Source organism: Camelus bactrianus, chromosome 15 (genome assembly GCF_048773025.1).
Source record: "Camelus bactrianus isolate YW-2024 breed Bactrian camel chromosome 15, ASM4877302v1, whole genome shotgun sequence".
Lineage (NCBI taxonomy): Eukaryota > Metazoa > Chordata > Mammalia > Artiodactyla > Camelidae > Camelus > Camelus bactrianus.
The window spans coordinates 62,020,136-62,042,745 of NC_133553.1; the positions used below are offsets into that span (position 1 = coordinate 62,020,136).

A 22,610-nucleotide genomic window follows, 5' to 3' on the forward strand; every position below is an offset into this window, starting at 1 on the left:
AACGTCCTTGTGTATAATAACGAGTTTGTTAATTGAGCTCATAGTGTAACCGGACCCCCTCATTCACTGGGAGTTGGCTCTAAGCTCCCCTTTCCTTTGGTTGGTAGACGCCAGCACTTTAGCAGGCATTGTCGTGTTCTTTTATGCTTCGTGAACCTTGCTGTCCTATGGTGCTGTAAAACTCCACAGAAGAGACTTGAGACAGCTACAGTGGGTATTAATCTTAAATTATGTTGGGGTCAAGTCTTAGCAAGTCAATCTTATTTTTCTTGTTGACCCCCTCTCCCCTCTAGTCCTCTCTGTCTGAACTCTATTTTGGGAGACTGTACACACCCCAGTGATTAAGTTTCCCCTTCCTCTCTTGCAGAGCATTCATAACTACCATTTCCCCCTTCATTTCTTCCCCTCTTCTTTTCTCTTTTCTACTAGAAGTTTAACCTCAGTATGAAAGTGAATATTGAACTTAATACATGTTGGCAGTTTTTAGTAACATTTGCTGTTCAGTCACTGTCTATATTATTTGTTTCGTTTCTTCTTATACAATAAGTCCATTGAGACTATAGAGAATGACTCTGTAAAAAAAAAAAGGAAAAAAAATTCAGAGATTCCTGTTATTTTCTAGTGGTTTAAAAGTTAATTTCCAGTAACTTATCAAACTAAATATTCATGTGAGAATATTTGACAATACAAAGAAAATAATATGCTAGATTAGTTCAAATTTTAATGAAAATAAGAATCACAGGGTAGCTTGTTAAAGATGCAGCCTTCCAGGCTTTTGCCACAGAAAGATTAATTTAGTAGGTCTGGGGTAATCCCAAGTCTGAGTTTTTTCCAAACAAGTTGATCAGGTAAACTTCACAGGATAAAGTAAGAAAATCATTGCTCTAATTGATAGAAATAACTATATCATTTTGTGGCTTTGCCAGAATATCTATAGATGTCAAAGAGTCTTTGTAGAAATAACTTGTACTAGACTATTGATTAGCATTGCTGCATAATAACTCCAAAAGTTAGTGCCTTAAAGCAGTAAACAAAGTCTGTGAGTCACCTAGGTGATTCTTCTGGGCTGGGTTGGCTCAGCTGGGGCTGGAAAACCTACAGTGGCCTTATTCGTATGTCTTGTGGTTGTCTTGAAGTCAGCTGGGGCAACAGAGATGATTTGGGCACAAGTCTCTTATGCAGAAGGCAAGCCAAGGATTCTCCACATGGCAGCTTCAGGCTTCCAAAGAGCAGCAAAAGAGGGAAAGCCCCATTCCACAAACACTTTTCAGGTCTCCAGTTTGATGTTTGCGTTGTTCCATTAGCCAAAAGAAGACATATGGCTAAGTCCAGAGTTACGGTGGGAGAGAACTACCCAAGTGTGTTGATTCAGAAAAGTGAATTAATGCAGCTGTTTTTGCAACAGCATAATTTCCATGCTCAGCTGAAAATGCAGTTGACTACTGAATGTCTATCTGTATGTTAGGAAAAAGAAAAAATTAATCTTGGTGATCAAATACCTGAGTTAAACAAATCATTCCACTTAGTAACTGGAAGATGGATAAACAATCGTTCATTTTCTCAGTTTCACTTTCTTCATCCATGAAATGTGAATAATCTTACTAATAATATCTGCTTCACAGAGCTCTTTAGAGAATAAATGAAATGCTGGACATAAGAATATTCTGTAAACTGTAAAAGCAATAAAATTCAAGGTATTTATAGATGTAAATGCTTAATATGACCATTCTCTACCCCTCAAAAACGTAGTAAAGTATTTGTTAAATCAGTGAACTTCCTGATATTTCTGTGGCTTGACTACTGTTCTCTAGTCCATCCTCAGTCTGCTATTAGAATTATTTCCCTTAAAAAACAAAATTGTCATGTCATTCAGCACTTAAGCAAATCTCTGATAGCGCTCCATTTGCTTATACAATAAAAGCAGAATCAGCATTTGAAGACTTCCCAGCCTGGTTCCATTTTCCTACCCAACCTCCTTGACGCCATTGAATTTTGTATTATTCTCTTTATACATCAGACGTTCATGATTTCAAGATAGATCCATTTCCCTCAAAGTAGAATGTTCTTATCTTGCGGCTTCACCTTGACAAACTTCCACTCATCCTTCAACACCTCGCTCAAATGTTCCTTTCTCATCCTGCAAACATTTAGTGGACCAAGAAGATTTCTCAACTCCTCCAATGTTAAGTTTTCTACTTTCTTTATTCCCAAAGGACTTTGTAAATAGCACTGGCACTTATCATAGTGCATTATAATTATGGTGTGTATGTTGTCTGTCTCCCTGGCTAGACAGTGAACTACTCCAGTACCAGAACAGTGCAAGTTCTCAGTATATAGTTTTGAGCAAAGGAGCAAATAAATATTTGACTTCTTTATCCCTTCCCTGGTTGGCCAGATTATGCTCTGATACTTCACTGACCATACTCAGTCCCCTGGATTTCCCTTTGCCAACTGTGAACATAGACTGGATTATCTTGACCAGTGGTCCATTCTCACCTCTGAAACCCAATTACTTACATCTTTACCCTCAGGTTACCTACCAAAATTTTGACCCACTGTCTTTCCCGATCTCCTAGTAATAATTATTTCCTACTCCATCTTTTCTACTACCATTTGAAGTTACAGTGATACTCCAAATGGCTTGATGATCCAAGGAATAGTGGCGAAACTGATTTTTTGTGAGTGTGCCTACCACGAACCTCATGGAAGAAGTATTTTTCTCTCAAATACAGCTAGAAACTGTGACTCACATAGATTAAATAACTTACCCAGTGTCACATAGCTAAATATGTGGCATATGGGATTTTAACCTGTTTTATCTGACCAAGAAAATAAAAAGATCTCTTCCTCTCTTTTAACTCTACCACAATACTTTGGCAACATAAAAAGCTCAAACTTCCTTTCCAAAGGCTCACATTCAGGAAAGCTAAAGCTATAGCTATGATTTGGGGACTAGTAAAGGTTTACACCTGCCTCATTTGACTATGAAACTCTGACCTTACTATCAAGAAAAGATGTTAAGAAGTTGTAAATCAATTTAAAACAAAGCTTATAGGCACAAAATCATGTGTTGGTGGTATTATATTAATAGTTATTTTGCCTCCCAAGTTTCTAGTTTATCCAATGTTTTAGAGTAAATATGATATAAGAATATAAGGGTCACTTCAAACAAAAATCTGTACAACTTCAGTCCCTCTGCTTCAACTTGTAAGTTCAAGATTTTATCTCCCTTCTGGGCAAGAAGAAGCTTTTGTTTTCATTTTTTTACTAAAAATAATAATTATGGGTAAAATGATATAGTTTAAAAGACTTGGCTCTTATTCCATCTTTGGAATTTCCCACCCCAGAAATCCTTTCTGTCTTGGCAAAATATGACATAACGATTTGAAAGAAAGAAAGAAAGAAAGAACTCACTTAAGTGTTTGAGGCCAGAAGTTAATTGAATAAGACCTTGGATTCTGATGAGTTTGTGTTTTATGGTTGATTAACTTGTTTTAATACCAAAAAATGCTTAGGAAACGTAATTATCATGCCACTTAATCTGAGTTATTGGCTGATTTCTGCTAGTTTCTGGATATCTTATTGACCAAGTTATATTTCCTACTGTGACGTACAAGGGCCACTGAATTTGTTTTGAAAGAAAAATTTAGGTTCAGCATATGAATAATTGCCCCAAATCAGTAAGATTAAACTGCTAGATTCTTAGATCCTAACACCAGAGTTTGCAATTTCCATGCAATTTCCAGTTACCAATTTCCTTCTGGCCCTAAGAACAGGATACATAGTATGAAAAAATAGAAGCCTTAATATTTTTCTATAAATGACTTGTTTTCTACTAGTATGGCTACTGCCACATCATTGGTGTCTTTTTCATTTGTTTAAAATAAAAACATGGATGCCAGCTGCCTAGTTGCAAATAAAAAAAACAAGAGAGGTCATAACTGACATCACAATATCTCCTTCTGGAGCCTGCCAGCCACACTGTGCAAGAAAAAAAAAAAAAAAAGACTCATCATTGGCAAGCTTTGGCATTTCTGGTTCCAACTCGTATGTTAGATGGCTATCTTTGGTTTCTGGAGCGAAGCAAGAGAGGTAGCTAGGCACAGGCCTCCTAAAGAACTATTGAAAACTCCTATGAGATTCTTTAAAACAGGATTTTTAACTTAATATGAGCTCCATAGATACATTTTAGGAAGTCTGTGAACCTCTCATACTGTTGTTCTTTGCAAATTTTTTTTTTTTTGGCATTTTTCTGATGAGCGGTTCCGTAAGATCGATCAGAGTCTCACAGAACTCTGTGACCCATTTAAAAAAAAAAAAAAAAAACCTAGCTTAAGAGCAAATACTTTCATGCTCTTCAAACTTCTAGGCATAGATATTTTTTCCGGGACACCAGGGAATCATTAGGACCAAGAGAGTAATGAGTAAAGCAAAGGAAGAGTGAGCCCCGACTTTTTGCCTAGTGCAAATGGAGGCTACACGGACCAGACATTTCAAGAACAGAATTGTAGGAAACTGAGTTGGCAGACTGGATGGGATGAAAGCAATTCTCATATTCCTCAGAATTGCCATTCCCCAGAAGAGTAATACAGAACCCGATGGAAGATGGCTCTTTGTAGTACCAATTATTTAGGAACAGAGCACTGAAATCACCGAGTTACTGAGATCTGTGGATTTAACCTAATTTGTTTCTCCTACAGATATTGAACTGAACAATTGCTATACGCAAGGTACGATGCCCAGACAGAAAAGCTATGTGGTAAATTAAACAGGAATTAGAAAGAAAGAATAAGCAAGGCTTGATGCAGCCAAATTTGTAAGAACCTTAGGACACGATGACAGCTCTTTGAGAGGCTTTGTTAATCGCAAATTCTCCCACAGCCATAGAATTTCAGAGCTGGAAAAACATCTGATGATGACCTAGTCCAGTCCTCTCATTGTGCAATAGAGAAACTAAAAGCCTCGCTCAGGGTCATTTAGTTGAGGTGACCAATACTTGGACTAAAACTTTGGTTTTCCTTCATCTGGTCTATTCATCATTCCACTGTTTTAGCTTGTGACTCCACAATCTGTCTACATTCCCTTTTATTTGCGGAATCAGCCAATTTCAGAAATCCCTGCAGCCCCCACCCCCCACCAAATACTTAGATGCCAAAATACAGTCCCTGGATCTCCTTCCTCTGGACGTCAAGATGCCCATTCACACACCAAGAAGGAAGATGATTCAGAAGTAATTGTTAAGTAGACAAGATGACAAAAGACAGAACCTGACCAATTCAAAAACTAGAATAATTTCAATATTTAAACCCAGCCTTTGCTCAGGAACAGAAGCATCCCTGGCTCTTTAAAATCGCAGGCTCAACTGGTTCCCTCCCTCATGATGTCATACACAGTCTGACGTTGTCTGGGTAACTTGGTAAACATACTGCTTCCTCCGTTGTTTAATTCCCTTCCCTGAGTAAGATCCTGAGGCAACCAGGCTTCATTAGTTCAGGTGCTAGCCTCGGGGAGCTACTTGTTTTAATTAGAGGGATGAAATGGCATTTTAATTGTGCACAATGATTAATAAACATGCTGAGCTGCCGCACAATGATCTGCTGCTCCAGGAGCTTTCTCCCTTTTTTCTGATACCTCCATCCATTTACTGATTGCTGTCCAGGTGGAGGGCTCTCAGGTTCTTCCTCCAACCCAACTGTACACTGTCTGGCCTCCAATTTTTCTGCTAATAACAATTATTAGAGCTAAGTCCCATTTTTTTTTTTTTGTAGTAACAGAGAGACAAGACTAGTTGGGGAGCACTCACAGAGTGGTATTCAGTCTATGTCATTTATTTCACTAAACTTCCTTGTAAAGGGGTGATAATAATAGTACCAACCTGACGGGGTTTTGCAAAGATCAAATGGGACAATGCATGCAAAGCACTTAGCTGAGCGCTGGCCCAGAGCAGGCTCCCTGAAAGTCCTAGCTACCATTATCTTTAGTAAGGTTACTGTTAGCATCACCATCTTTAACTTTGGCGTCCTCATCATCACTCCCTTCACAAGCATCATCTTGGTCAAGATTAGACTCTTTGATGTGGATTAGACTCTTCAATGTAGATTAGACTCTTAGAGGTCATCATGTCCACTTTATCACATCTAATTCAGGAATACTTTTCTGAAGGGGGAGGTTAACCAGAGGTTTTCCCAATTTCTCCTTTAAGTTGTATGGGAGTAGTTTGGAATGACTTACGGGAAACAGGCACAAAGAAACTCATGTATCTTAAAGGCTTCATCTCATCTCCTCAGTAGCTGAATAAAATCCTAGGTCTGTATCTGAACTTCAATGAAAACAGAAACCAGAAAACTGGATTATGCAGTGACTTCCCCTAGAAAGCTGCATGTGCTTGGCATATGTAATCATTTCATTGGCCACCATTATTATTTGGTGAGTCTTTCCAACATTATAGCTACTTTCCTTACTACAGACACAAATAAGTTATTTTCCTTTGTGTCCCTTGGAAATCATTCCTCAAAGTCATACATCTGTCTCCAAGTCACTTACTTGACTTGACTTGCAGGGAATACATCTTGATGAAACCCAGGGAAGTTGCCACTATTCACTATTTGCAAATGGCTATTATGATGCTGGGTATTATGCAAGTGATCCTGTTCCTTAGTTTGAATTATTAATAATTCAACTTAGGTGACTTTCTGATCTACTTATCCTTATATTTTGATATGCTACTATAACTGTACACCATTGCAAGTCACTGTATGCCCAAGAAGAGAAGAATGGGTATGAAATGGCTTTCTATCCCCCCAAATGTTAAGGACTTCATGGAAACAGGTCTGCCTCACTGAAGATGTTTTCTGTACACAGGGTCATTACAGTTCAGTGAAGCAGATATGATGGATTACATGAGCCACATTTTACCTTGCCTCCAGGGCACTTCTAATTCTTGTTGTAGTTCCTTTAAGGGCACACAGTTGTCTCCAAGAGTCAAAGAGGGAAAGGGGAGTGAACTTTTTTGACCATGGTAGGGCAGAGAGAAAGATTTTTAAATAGATGCTCTACTTGAAATATCTAGGACAGGGCAGAAAGAAAAAGAAAACTAAATGAATGCTGTTACCTTCCTATATCCCTAGCTAGGAAGTCTTTAAGATCACTTACCTGCAGTTCCACTGAAATATGGCTACGCACTTATTAGAATGACTCACATGAAAAATGCTGACCTTATGAAGTGCTGTTGAGGATGCGAAGAAACTGAAACCCTCATACCCTGCTGGTGTGATGTTGCATTTTAACAATGTAAAATGGTACCTTTTTGGAAAACAGTCTGTATGCTCTTAAGAAATTAAACATACAACTCCCATACATCCAGCATTCTACTCCTAGGCATTAACCTGGGAAACGAAAGCATGTCCATATAAAGACATATAAAAATATTTATAGAAGTTTATTTGCACTAGCAAATACAGCTTGTTGAATGTCATCAATTATACCTCAGTAGAGCTATAATAAATATAATTAATTAAAAAATAACTTAGCTGAAATGTTTTGAGCATATTGTCTATGCTAATAGGACTACTTATTGAAATGGTTTTTTTTCTGAGTCACAATATAATGTATTAATCTCTGATGAATATATAAAGAGAGATATATAATATATATATTTCCCATTAAAGCCTTCTATTCTTATGTAAAGAGATGGGCTCAAAGAAACCAATGTTTCTATGCATATATAAACACATTAAATATACTGAGACTTGTTTTTAATAAACAACCAAAGTAATAGAAATACAGCTGCATAAATATACTTGTGGTAAACTCTCACTGTTTAGGTTCTTTTGAATAACTACTCATAATAAATTAAGGACTTAGATTCTTTTTCTAATTGTTTCTCCAATTTTCAAAGAGCCCATGAAGAGAGATTTTTCTGGAGACTCCAACTATAATACCTTACCTATCATCCTCTGCCCAGTGCCTTAGTGTAGCAGAGTCAGTCCTAGACGGATTCAGTGAGTCAATCCGTTAATGAATCCTTTATTACCAATGGATCCCTTCTTCACATAGTTTACTTTCACCTTCTCAACTTCATCTAATCTTTCTTCCAATTTTTCTGTAGCCGTTACAATGCTAAGGTATTGGGGAGCAATTCAAGAATATTCATTTAAGATATACCTGTAATTTTAATACATTATTTTCTTTCAAAATACCCCAAGCCCTAAAAAATTGGTTTATAATAAAATGGTTTTGGAAAAAAAGATGGTTTTTGAGAAATGTATCAACTTGGGGGATAAAGTCTACTTAAACATAATGCAGACTGATATGTAGACTGAAACATAGTGTAGATTCATATAACTGTCAAATCAGATGCACATGTATTTATAATATATTAGTACTAAATTTACATTAGTCATGAATGCTCTTTAATAATCAGGAGCTAAGTAGATTATAATAATTTAGATGCATTTCTCTAAAATGATTGATTAGTTTAATGTTATTCTCTCTTTGTTAAGAACTCAATACAGGTATTGAGTGCTTATTACACAATAAAAACTATCAGAACAGTAGTTTAAAATTATCTCGGTGATGAAAGAAAGAAGGAGAAAGAGAAAAGAGAAAGAAAAGAAGGAAGGAAGGAAGGAAGGAAGGAAGGAAGAAAGAAAGAAAAGCGAGCCAGACTTGAAAACCCTGTCTTAAAAGGATAGAATGAAAATATTAAATGTGCAAATTGATGAGAAGTCTAGTGAAGCCCTAATCTTCTCATCAGATACTGATGTAACCTTAAGTCAGCTGACCTCTCATTCTCTTGCCATTTCAACCTCCACATCCACCATGACTCACCTTTTGGCATCCCCTTCTGGTTCTCCTCCCCTCCTGCTCCCTACCCCTAACTAAAACCCAGTAAGAGAAAGAAATCAGAGTAAGCAGTGGAGACTTAGCTGATGCTGTCGGAGAGAGTCAGATAAGGTTCTTTGTGTCACACACTTCCTATCACGTGGCACTTGTCTTCCTCTAAAGTGCTGTCTCCCTTACTGCAACTGAGATTTTTTTTCTCCTTTTCTTCCAAACAAGGCTGGCTGCTTCTGTCTCCTTTGTTTTACAGAGCAATTCACCTCCACCGCAGACCTGTATATTCACAGACAAAACCAGAAGTCCATGCAGTTAATATGTCTCTCCATCCTTAGAAAACATTTGAGACCCCGTGTTATTATTTGAGCTTGCCTTTGCAACCTTCTGCACTCAAGTGACTTAGCAAAAGCTTCTCCTAAACGTGTGCAATGATTCCCCACAAGAGGGATCATCTTCTTATCGTCTACTAAGATTATAAAATAGTCATCATATCATTTTACTGATATATACTAATGCTGACCGAAAAATAACAGAAGGTAAATTGTAGGCGTATGTTAGATAAAACAAACTCGGAGCTGGAAAAAAAAAACTGGAGAGGGATTAACAAAACAAGTACAGCTGGCAAAAAATAAGGCGAGGGAGTCATGATAGAAAAGATAGACTGGGAACAACTGGTGACAATGCGGTGGTTCATGTTCCTGATGGTTAGTTTTAGAGTTCAGTGTAGCTCTCTGTTTCTAAAACCTCAGTAAGTTTCAAAAAATAAATAAATAAACCGAAGCCTCATGCCAGTGACACTGACTAAGTAGGTCTGAGATTGATTCAAAAGTTGACATTTTTACCAGCTCCCATATGATCCTGATACAGAGGAGCTGTAGACCTGGTTTTGAGATCTCAACCTGTAAAATGTGTAAGAGTTATCTGAGGATCTTGTTGAAATGCAGATCCTGATTCTGTGAGAGCAAGGTGTGTTTTTCTAATAAGCTCCAGAGTATGGCCCATGACGCGATCCTTGCACCACACCTTTGCGTAGTAAGGTAGTAGAAGTTTGAAAATTGAGTTTGAGATAAGTGACACGTGATTTAGACGGTTGTCCATAAAAAGTGATTTTATTGGAAAAAAAGTCAAGTAGATTCCTTGCTTTTCCCGGTGCATCTCCTCACTGGCCTGATACAATTCCTCAGGTTTGCTTCCCGTTATAGAGTTATTTGAGCTATAATTAAGAATTGTGGATTAAATAAGTCCTTCTCTTTCTTGGTTTAGAATATAATATTTGGGCAGCATCTATAATGGGGATTGGAAAACTACTATAAGCAAGCCAAACTTGGCTGGTGCCTTTTTTATAAATAAAGTATTATTGAACACTGCCATATCCATTGGCTTATATGTTGCCAGTGCCTACTTTCCTGCTAATGGCAGAACTGAGTAGTTGACATAGAGATCACAAAATCTAAAATATTTCCTATTTGGAACTTCAAGAAAAAATTTGATGACCTTTGACCTGTGACAATCCAAACTTTAGTTTATATTAAATTCCAAACTTTATTTTCTGCAATTGGCCCAGAAGTATTTTCATAATTCGATGTAGTAAAAGAAAAGGACAAAAATCCTTTGTTAATGCTGAGATTTTTCCACAGGAATTTCATTGCTCTTTCCTTCTATAACTGAATGTACCTCATTCTCTGCTGTTATGTTATTTACTCAGGCATTTGTTTTGTTCTTCTGTTCAATAAACAGTTTTTTACAAAGACTTGGTAAGTTCCTGAGGAGTTACAGAGGTGATCAGAGGAAAGAACTGTCATTCTACATTTGATCACAGGAAAGTCTTCATGGAGAAGTGGAGATTTAAGTTCGTTATTGAAAAAAAAAAATGTAGGCATTTACTTGCAAAGAAGCAAAGAGAGGCAGAGGGAATGAATAAAGAGACTAAAGTAAAATAAAAAACAAAAAACTCAAAGAATATTCAGTAGTGAGCAATATATTATATAAACTAGATTACAGTGTTCATCCAGGCCAGTGGAAAAAATGACTAGACTTCCAAGGACCTTGAGATCCAGTCTAAGAATTTGACAGACTTCTCCAATCCTTGCTACACCAGTGTAATCTCCAAACCAGCATGAGGATGCTCTGGACCCTTGATAGAAATGCAGATTTTCTGCCCAATTGGCAAAAGGGCCTGGGTCCCTTAGCTCCATCCCTGGCTGGGAACCCAACATCTTTTACACAGGAATGGGTTAAATGGCTAGCGGGTGGAGAAAAGTTTCTGAGATTCCTTAATGTGAGAACCCCATGAGCTATGGTACCAAAACCCATTGGTGGAACCCTGACGTGGGCTACAATTAGATTCAAAAAACATAAAAGTACAAAGGTCAATATGATTACAGCGTTTGGAAGGTTTGAGAGGATGTTATGTGAAGAGCTTATGCCAACGTTGCCCGAATGTGCTATGGGAATGGATGTTAAGTCTGGCCGTGAAGGCTTCCCTGTCCAGTGTTGTACGAGCAGTTCTCGTTAATGGGATCCTAGTGGAGACTACCATTAAAGGTATAAGAGTTGATGGAATTGAGGTGAAGGTTTGTAGGAAAATTGGTGAACAGTCTTTGCGTAAAGTGGCTACATCTCTTGCCTGAACGTGTTGTGGAGATGGACACCGTGTCTCATTTGGGATTGTTTTCCCTCACCTGGTGTTGTAAAACAGGGCATGTGAATCCACACTTTAGGAAACGTTAATTGAACACGCTAAAGGGAGCCAGTAAGGTTGCCAGAGCCCGCACAGGGTGAGGCAAAAGCTGGAAGCCAATATTCAAGGCCTAACAGAAGCAATTGTCTTTAGCTTGCAGATCTCTAGGAAGTCAGAAATGTAAGCACAGTCCTCAGTCACCTGAAGCTGAGCCCAGTGAATTCAACTGATAGAACCTGAAACCAAAAGGGGGAAAAAAAAAAAAAGAGGACAAGAGGCCTTTTAAAAATAAAAACTGCTAGAAAGGCTCCCTAACCCAAAATCTAATTCACAGCCTCCTTAAAAACTACTTGTCAAAGGCAAATGCAAATCTTAAAGCTCCCCTCATGAATACTAAAAAGACTGTAACCACCCGAGCAAAAAAAAAAAAAAAAAAACTTATTCCAACTGTTATTTATAAATTAGTGAGCTTTATATTATTATGTCTGATTCATAAAGGAACACGGAATGAAAAGGCATTTTCTTAAGGAAAAAGAAAGAAATTTTTTCCTAAAGAGAGCTTAAACATAGGACAAAATCTAAATATACAAAAAGGAAGCTATAGAAATTTTGTGGGAAAGGGCCCCTGAGAAAAGAGGTTTGTGCGGTCGAGACCAGCTAAGATTAAATTGAACTTAATTGAGTAAATATATTTTAACATCAAAAGTAAGCTGGTGCAAAGCTAGAATTTGGTAATTTGGTTTTCTCTCTCTGTTAAGAGAATAAACTTTTCTTGGACTATATTGATCTGCTTTTTATAACAGATCCTACCTAAGTAATCTGTTGTTAACTTTCTTTGCTTTTGAAATCTTCTATTGTCCCTGATTAAGTGGTTAACTAAGTATTGTTTCACAATGATCTGTGGTCCTGTTTGGCCAAATGTTTTGAAATCTTTCAACATCTCTGACAAACTTCCCCAAATCAAATTTTAGATGAAGTCCTTTTAACCTGTAGCCAACTTTGAGATTTTTCAGAGACGCCCATAAAAACATCTCAAAGAGAGATTTTAAACTAATGAGGCTTTCTTGGCATGTTATTTTATATGGGAAACATCGTTAAAGAAGTGATGATATTTGCATGGATAAATGTTATTACTATAAGTGTTCTAAAAATTATATAAAATTCCTAAAAAGCTGATGCTTCCTGGCAAAATATGATCAGTTATAATTTGAGTTATCCTAAAATTTTATGTGTCACAGAAGTCGTGAAATTTATCAATTGCATTTTAATGAATCAGATATTAAACCATGCCATTTTAAGTCTTTTGTCATTTATAGACAGTTATTGTTTTGCTCTGAAGCTTTTACAAAAATGCTTCATCATCAAGACCATTCATAGGAAGAATTTTTTGACAAATAAAGGTTTCTGATAACTTCCAGATCACACCACTGAATAAGAAATTACAGAACTCTAATGGAAAACTTGATGGCTTCATAAAATTGCTAACAAAAGATCAAGATCAACAAGAATTAATTACATAGAATGGAATGAACTGATGAATATAATTACAATTCTTACAACATTTTGTGTGAAATATTACTGGCTTTTTAATCTTTGTGTTATTGGTGTAAGGAAACCTTTTATCTTAAGCTAACTATGATTTACAGTCATTTGGAAGATTATGCCTTTGTAAGCAGAAGTGAAACAGTTACCATTTCTCCCTGCCTGATCCCTCCAGAATTTGGAAACTCTTAGAGAGTATTCTTATTTTCAGGGCAATATCCTTTTACGTAAGTTCACTAAGAATCTGTTCTCTTTGTAACAGGACACATTTGGAAATATCACTTATATTACCAAGGCTTTGACTAGAATTTCATATTTGAGGATGTGCATCAAATCAGATATGACCAGACAGCTTTGAGGAACAAAAATTGAAATTATGGAGCCATAAAGCCCCTTGGAAGAACACCCTGGTACCTTGCTTACAGGGTTCCCAGCAGCCTTGTCAGGTGAGTGAAGAAGATGAATTCCCGGCGGGTGCAGGAACCTCAGGATATTTGGTGACCTCAGATAGACAGGTGTCCACCCAAATCTATAGGTATTACAAGCAAGTCTCATAGTAAGTTCTTGGCTTGGCTTCTTGGCTTCAAGAGGCATTTAAACATTCAGTCTGGAGGTTCCTTATGAAAAATTCCAGCAAAGCAGACCTAGAAGTGTCTATAAGGTCAGACTGTACTGTTGCAGGGCATAATGTAAATAATCAAGCCAGTTGTATTGAAACGACTTATTTTGCAAGCAAATGAGCAAAATTTAGCCATTTTTAATAAAAATGGGATGATTTTAGAAAAAAATGTCTCAGTGGAACCTATTATAGACAGTTGCAGATATTAAGTTCTAGTTCTGTTAATTGTCTTTGAGGTTTTGGTTTTGCACCTATAAACTGGACTGGAGGCTAAATTACTCTGGGTTTCTTCAAATATTTGGCTTCAGCTCTCCAAACTAACATTTCCAGTTCTTCTCCCACTTTTGTCTTGGGATCATTGGGAACTAAAGCTGTCCTTTTCCTGAAGCCCTCCAAACAAAAACTAAACAACTTACTGTAAACTTAAGAGACATCACCACAACAGCCAGTTTAGACAAGCCTCATGTCTGTTGCTGTGTAAGTCATTCAGAAAGTTTACCTGGCCACCTGGTGACATCATCGGAGACAATCAAACTGTAAACCAGGAAGATCCATCAGATTGTCACTACCTGCCCTCAGTCCACCTGACGCCCAGAAATATTCTTAACTGGCCGTTCGCAGGACTCAGACACTGGGTTTCTAATTTACTCCAACCATTAACCTTTGTTTTTCTTTTGTGTCCGTAGAAATATGTCTTATCAAATACCTGATTGCTTGCACCTTATAGGCCTAACTTTGTGAGCCCACCTGCATCGCTGCCTCTTGAAATGAGTTTATCTGAACTGACCTATTGTCAGGACTAAGAGTCTGGCTCAATGAGACACAAAGTGATTTACCAGTTCAGCTCTGGACTGTGAAGTTTCTTGGAGGAATTTCAAAGGCAGGATTATAGGGTAGCAAAATTTGCCACCCCAAAATGTTTGTCTTGCCACCCCAAACAACTCCAATAGAACTGTTAAAAAGTTATAAAATGGAGTTTTTAAATTGGCCCTCCTTTGAGATGGCTGCCATCTTTTTGATTAGAATATTGTCGTCAAAGTTCTATTGCCCTAGAAAGAAGTCTTCATGCCCCACTCAAAACTAGCTTTAGCATCACCATTGCTAAAGGCATGCAATTACTTTTAAAAGCATGAACATTGGTATTTTTACTCCCAAAGAAAACGTTACTATGTTGTTTAGTGACCCACTTGGAGGGGTACTTACAATGTATTTTTCTTTACTTTTTCAAAAGAAAATTTTTTGTAAAACTTTCCGCCAGTCCACTGTAGGTGTCTTTAGCCATCTCTTCCAGATAAATACAGAGCATCTGTTTGAATTGATTGAATTCAGCAGATCCCACTTCATGATCTTTTATTTATGTCTTCCCACATTTAAAATAAATAAGGTTAACACTGCTACAACAAGGTTGTATGGGTCTTCGAAGGATCTATTTTTTTCATCGCACCTCTTTTGTTCCATCTTGCTTAGCAAATCAGATGCTAGATATATTTTGATTAGTTTCTACTTTAATGGATCATGTATGCAGGGTCCACCTTTCACATTGGGGCCATTAATTTTTCTTGAGTCTGATGGGAAAAACAGGTAGAGCTTTTTGTGTGTGTGCTGATTGAAAAGTGATGGATTATTTTCATGTGGTAAGAAACACAATGTTTTCTTTAGCACAGCAGGATATGATGTTTGCAAGGTCTAACAGTGAAATATTATGCATATCTGCCACTGGCCAGCTGCCAGAAATGGAACAGCAAAATCGGAGGAGATTTTGAGTTTGAATCTTAAAGCCAGTGCAGCCTACAAAGAAACTAATGAGCCATTCTAAGCAGAAAAGGCATTTGTACTAATAGCTGATTGCTGTCATGCATGCCAGCACTTAACCAAATGGTAAATAATTATTCACTTAAAAATGTTACCTTGAACTTTATCTCAAAGGAAAAGAGAAAAGATCCTTATTCTGAGTGTAATTTCCAATAGGTACCACTGCAAGGATTTCCCCCTGCCCCAGTTCAGAGCCCCATGACGTTTCCTTCCCTGTGAAAGCAGAATCATTTTCCACATTTTTTTTTTTTGGTCACGTGGCTGAAAACTGATTCACAGAAAATTTCATTTCACCATTATTTAGTATTTAAAACCGGTGCTTTCAAATCAGTACACAGCATCATGGAAAAGCTCTGGAGTGTTACAGAAATAGACATAAACACGATTATAAAAGGCAGGGGAGGGGATGTTTTGAGTTGGCCAAATGTCTTGAGTTCCTTTGTTTCTGAAGTCAAGGACCTACCACGGGAATCCTTTTCTACACTTAGCATTTTTTATATTTTTGGTAAACTATTGGCACGGTAAGGGAAATACAGGCTGTATATTCATTTTCATCCAACTTTTCACGATCTTGTTTTCTAAGAAATATTCGCTATCTTAGAAAACTGAAGCCTCCTTTTCTGGGCTTTTAAATTTTATTGTATTTGCTCTTATTTTAGGGCCAGGAAATTTCATTTAGTTGGCATTAAAAGAAATTTGGGTCTAGTGGAGAACACTTGCTCAGTTTTACATGGAGAGGCTACACAATCTTCTGGAAAATAGACTTCATATTACTGTCCGCCTTGTAAATAGAGAACTCTAATGGGAGGAGACATCTGCTACATCCTGGTGCCTTATGTATTTTATATTACTGTATTTCAATCTCCATTTTAAAGGTGGAATTATGACTTTAAATTATAGGCTTTCATTTTTAAGACCATCATAATCTCCCAGTGCTGCAAAGCTGCAGGGAGGGGCACCAGCGCTCAGTCCCTTGGAAGCTGAGATGCAAAGGAAGAGGGGAAAAGTCTGGCTGCACTGTTGCATCTTGCTCTTTGAAAATCACAATTGAGACATGCTTGTGACAGATTTAATCAGGCCGTCCTCCGGCCTGAGTTACTGGCCAGGTGTTCCGTTTTGCTGGGAGCTGCTTTAACCCTTCTGGGCCCCCCGGGGTCCTACAGAGTAATTTACTGCTACATCACCCCAAAGGGTGCTCCTGTGGTCCAAGACCTGGTCTGTCTCCAAATCGACACAAAACCTCAAAGACCCACTGGAGGTGGCTTATAAATTAGGACACTATGTTGATCTTCTAGATTTTCTTTTTCAAATGTCACAAATCAGTCACTTGCAACTTGTTTAGCAGATATAAAAGATTATTTTAAAGAGCTTAGAGATCACATAGTCTACGTATTAACCTGCCACCAAGTCCCCCAAATCTTAATTTAAAAATGAAGCCCCATGAAGTATGCAAAATAATACAGTCATAAATTTGAATGTTTCTTTTCCAGTTTGCTACACAATAGTTCCACATGATAGGAAACCCATTCTGTATTTAAAAAAGGCAATTTTACAAGGGCTACCCAAATATTCCAGTTGTTTGAATTGAATCTGCTTTGTTCAGATGGTTGAAAACTCATTAAAAATTAGGAGTGAAAAAAAAATCAGAGCCTTAAAGAACATATCAGTAGAATGTTTCAGTACATATATTTCTAAGCAAGGTAAATAATGTCAATCATTAAAACATATAAACTTTAAAGAAATGGTGAGTTGGACTAGATTCTGTCCAACAAAATGAATAGTGTCTAATCTGCATAGAAACTACAAGATAATATTCAGAATTTAGAAATACAAGGGAAAAATAATCTTGTCTGTTTTATTTTCACTGGAAAATTTGAAAAGAGAAAAAAAACAGAAGGAAGGAGACTTCACTTGTACTGTTGAAATGTTAAAGGGTAGAATGAGGCTTTCATTGTGATTAAATTAAGACTGTGGAGTCTATTTGTTCAAGACAATTAAAAAACATACAATACATAACATATATTTGCATATGCATAACTACCCAATATGTAATACCTAATTACTATGACTGAAAAACTATGTTTGTGTGTTTTACGTCAGTCTATGATTTTCTTTTTCCTGCTCTCCGTTTTCCCCCGAGTCCCGCTCAGGATAGCGATCAGGGCAGCATCAACATGCATTTGATGCTGCTGGTTAGTGACCCCCACATACGTCCTCCTGGTTCGTCTCAGCTTGTACATTCCAAGTGGTCCCTCATCAGTTGCACCGTCTTCATCTTCTCTCTTGGTTTCACTCTGTTCTCTGAAAACACCTAACTAGAGTTAATTTATTAAAGAAGAACAACCAACATTTCATGTATTAAATATTTCAGGGGACAAAGATTTAACTTCCAGGCACAACAAACATACAAAATACCTAACTAGAGATGTGATTATTTCAATGTTCGACTGAGATTCAACATGCACTTTAGAACGTTTCCAATCTTTCCAACATTTTATAATTTATTTATCCTAAGCAGCTAAAGCCTGGGCATAAAAAAGGATTCTCAAGTGCAGAATTTACATGAAAAAGCTCCACTGAACATTGGCCAAGCTTGTGAAGTAAAATGTATAGCGGCTGATCACCATATAAGTATTTTCAATAATTGCACATCAGGCATATTTAGTTGCTGCATAACCAGATGCCTTAGGAGTGTCAAATACACTTTGTCCCCAAGACTAAAAGTAAGAATTTGCAAGTAAGAAAAGTTCAATTACATGCCTGAGATTATAAAACAGTAAAACAAGTGTTATATTATGAAACAAGATTTCTTTTGGGTTTTTTTTTTCTGATATTAATTTGAATTTACCATATTTTCCTTAAAAGCAATTTTCTATTACAAACCACAATTACCCCCTCTGTCAGAAAAAGTCATTGAGGATAATCTCACTAACGTTTTCCCGAAAATGTTCTTGGCATGGTCACTTTTACTAAAATATTCTGTAATCAACAAAAGTTGAATCTGTCTTTAAGATGGTCACTTCCCTCCTGTAGTTTCGAGAAACTCACAATGGGTGTTGGATTGGAAAAAAAAAAAAATTCCTCGTACTTTTGAAACCTTAGTAGGACTAAGGGTTTCCAATCCATAAAAATGTTAACAAACAAAATCCATTGTAACCTTTTAAAACTTTCCAAGTGACAGGCTTGTATTTCACTATACCATGGCAAAGCACTGGTGAAATTTTAACTGATAAATTTTAAAATGCTTTCTCTTTTAAGGATTGCAGGATTTCAAATGTTTTGATATTAAAAACCAACTGACAGATCTTTTATGAATATCTGGAAAATCATCCTTAGCTCTTTTGTAGCCCAGCAAAGATGCAAGAAAGAATCATAATACGCATTTTGGAAAGCTGTGGGGTGATATAAAAGACTCCCACGCTAAGAGCAGACGGAAAATGGTAGTTATTATTAATTTAGAAAAACAAAAGAACAGCCCAGACTTTCAGTAATGTGGCAAGTCGTGTGCTCTTGAAGGAGAGGGGGGTTTATAATTGGATTTTAGAGTCATTTAGAAGACGAGATAAGATGTAATGGTGGTGTATTAGAGGTTAGAACTACAACAGAAACCCATAATGTCAGGGTTCACTGCACTGGCAGAAAACAGAACAAAGAAAAGCAGCGTCAACCGAAAATGGCCTGAGTGGGAAGCAACAAGGTGAAGCGGGCTGGGGAGACCGGGCCGGAATGTTCTCGCTCGGAGCCAGCGGTCCGCAGGCCCGGCTCCTTCCACAGCCACAGCGAGGGACGCAGGGCAGTGACCTTGTCCCCCTCCCGCCCCTCCACCTCCACCTCCTCCTCGTCCTCCTCCTCCCTGCGGCCAAGTTCAGCCTCCCTGGCTGCCCAGGTTCAGCCCTGGGTCTCCCCCGCCCAGCGCAGCGCCAGCACTGCACCCCTAACCTGCTGTCCTGGGGCCCCCTCCCCTTCCCTCCCCAGCCTTCCCCTCCACAATCCTCCTCTTCCCTCCCTTCCTCTCCCCTCCCCTCTCCCTGCTGGAGCCCAGTCTTCACAGGGGAGACACTGGGGACTCTGTCCATAGGCCCCTCCCACGCCACACACACACATACACACACACTCTCATATATCACACACCCCACCCCAACATATGTGTTCACACACACACACCACCCCAACCTATGTATTCACACACACACACAATCGCACATACCCAACCCCAACATAGGTATTCACACACATACACACACTCACACACACTCATATCACACACACCCCCACCCCAACCCATGTGTTCACACACACACCTCATATTATCACATTCATACCCCACCCTCAACATATGTGCTCACACTGTTCACACACTCACTTACACACTTACACACACCCTGCACAGGTAGCCCATCACAACCCATATATTCACATACACACACACTCATATCACACACACCCCACCCCCAGCACATACATTCACACACGCGCATACACCGGCCTGACCTCTTGGTCTCTCTCCCTCCTTCCTCAGGGAACTCTGGGCCTCTGCCCCTGGGAGAGCAGGAAAAAGAGTCAGAAGGAAAAGGACACCTCGCCTCCAGGCCCCGAGTTTTCACCCCGAGCCTTGGGCAGATGCGTGCCGGCCCGCACTCCTTCACTGGGATCCTCTGTAACAGGATCGTCCCCGAGGCCCCAGCTCTCAGGCGAAGGCCTCAGGTGCGTGGCTCCTGTTGGAGTGAATAATCGAAGCCCTGACAAGGAAGGCCAGCTTCTAGAAGCCGAGAGCCGGGCTGCTGGCGCGGAGGCGAGGATCCTGTGAGTGGAATCCCTTCCCAGTTCCCGGCGCGTGGCTACCCCCTGCTGGGCGGGAAGCTCGGCCTTCAGACCCACATCCCTGTGCTCGGGGCCCAGGCTCCTCCCGAGGCCGGGACAGGACCCGCTGGCCTCCCGTCCGATTGTTATCCACGTTCCCGACATGAAGCTGGCGAGTGAAGTTACCTTCCAACCCCCAAGAGGTGTTAAAGGCTTTTTTTTTTTCCCCTCCCCAAGCCCTCTGCCAGTTTGAGCAGAACAAATCTATTTATTTTTTTGGTGAGGATCGATTTATGAAAAGCACACACATAACTCAGATGGCATGGTGAAATGACGTTAGGCTTTGCTGAGCATGAAAAGTCTACTTGCTCAAGCCCCATTTCCAGCCCTCAGTGCATCACTTCCCCCTGGAGCGGAACGTGGGTTATGTTAAGAGGACATCAGCCCAGAGCCCTAAAATCTAGCCTAACTTCCAGGCCCTCTCCTCCCCACCACCTCCTTCGTGCGCCCCTCCAGTAAACCCAGCTCCGAGTCGCTGGAAACTTGGGCAAAACACAAGTGGACGGGAAACCAGTTTTTAACTGGATCAAGTTTTCAGATACAGATGAACACGTTTTGATTGTCCTACAGACTCTCCTTAAAGATGCTCTTAACAAAATCCAGATTGGAGGAGGTCCACCGCCTTCACTCTCACGTGCGTACGCTCCTAAGATAGTTCTGAAACCTCAGACACATTTGGAAGACATGGCTTAAAAGAACCCTTAATACAAAATAAAGTAAGATACAAATAAAAAGAGATTAGTTGTTATAAGCTGTAACACAGCTGCCGTAACAAACTGCGAAAACATGTAAACAGAGGGTGCTTTTAGCGACTCAGTCACCCAAATGTCTTTTTCAGACTCATATAGTTCTAATTCTGACACACTTTTCCATTTCATTTCGCTTGCAGCCCGAGCAGGAAAGAAACAGACGTTCGGATTAAGTAAACAGGGGCTTTAGACAGAGCCACTAGCCTGCCAGAGAGGCCACTTCTGTTTACGAGGAATGCTCGGGTAAAGATACAAGGTCAGAGCTGCCTCCCTTTTTGCATTTAATGGTGTTAAGTGAAATCCCCAATATATTCACCAACGAAAGAATGAGGGATGGATGGGCTTCGGAGCCCGCATGGTGTGTTAATATGTCAGAACTCTTTTTTTAGAACTATTTTATTTTATTTTATTTTACAATGTTGTGTTAATTTCTGGTGTACAGCATAATGTTTCAGTTATACATACATATATATATATATATATATATATATATATATATATATATATATATATATATATATATATATATATTCCTTTTCATATTCTTTTCCATTATAGGTTATTCTAAGGTATTGAATAGAGTTCCCTGTGCTGTACGGTAGGTCCCTGTTGTTTATCTACTTTATATACAGTAATGTGTATCTGCCAATCCTGAACTAAGTGAAGTAAACCAGAAAGAGAAAGAAAAATACCGGATGATATCACTTTATACGTGCAAAGTTTCAGAAGTCTTGAACGCCACATCACACTGCTGCCTCAGAAGCAAACATGAACATTGCTCTCTGCCAGCAGGGGGTAAACAAATTAGGCTTTTGCTCAATCATCCACTTGTTTTGGTCCAGTGCTGTGGCCTAGAATCTGCCCGACATGATTTCCAGCTGAAGTCTGCTCTGTCTGATGCCTTAAGCAAATGAGAGAAGAAATGGGTTGGCCATGATGGAAAGCGCTGACTTGAGATTTCACTTTCCCGTTAGCGGGAGAGTGAGAATGCAGTGCACAGCGACACAAGTGACTGCCTTTGCAAAATCCCCACACTCTGATGCTGTTTTGTCTTGATGATCTCTGCGTCAATCACTGTTCTCAGGATGCAGTCTTACAATAGTCCTGTTCTGAGAGTTTACCAAGGGGGCAGGGGGTGCAGGTGGGGGGCGGACACCGAGCAGAGACAAGCCTATCCCAGGTGTAGGAGACTCTTACTTACCGGGGATTCAAGTAATTCTGCCCCCCTCACTCAGCTGGAGAAGCATGTCAGCCTTTCCATCAAATTCTGCCAGATTTTGACATTCAGTCATCAGCACATTGAGTGATTTTCCTTCTCCAACCCTTGCTTCCTGGTGGTTCCAACCCCTTTCTTATTTGAGTCATTTCCTCTTTCCATTTTTCTTGAACTTCCAAGTCAGATCAGCCCTATTTGTTCTTAAATACTTCTTTCCGATTAATTAATCAAACACCAAAGAGACTCCTAAGGGTCTGTCTTGTGTTCAGTATTGTACACGGAACTGTGAAGGAT

General features: G+C 39.0%; 1 long non-coding RNA gene across 1 annotated transcript; it reads right to left on the bottom strand.

Annotated features, from left to right (window-relative positions):
- Positions 1 to 704: 704 nt before the first annotated feature.
- LOC123619356 (uncharacterized) lies at positions 705 to 20,012 on the bottom strand. The gene is made up of 3 exons (XR_006727949.2): positions 13,475 to 20,012; positions 7,946 to 9,114; positions 705 to 1,454 (listed from the first exon to the last, which is right to left on the bottom strand). It is a non-coding gene; the product is annotated as an uncharacterized LOC123619356 (long non-coding RNA).
- Between the last annotated feature and the right edge of the window lie 2,598 nt (positions 20,013 to 22,610).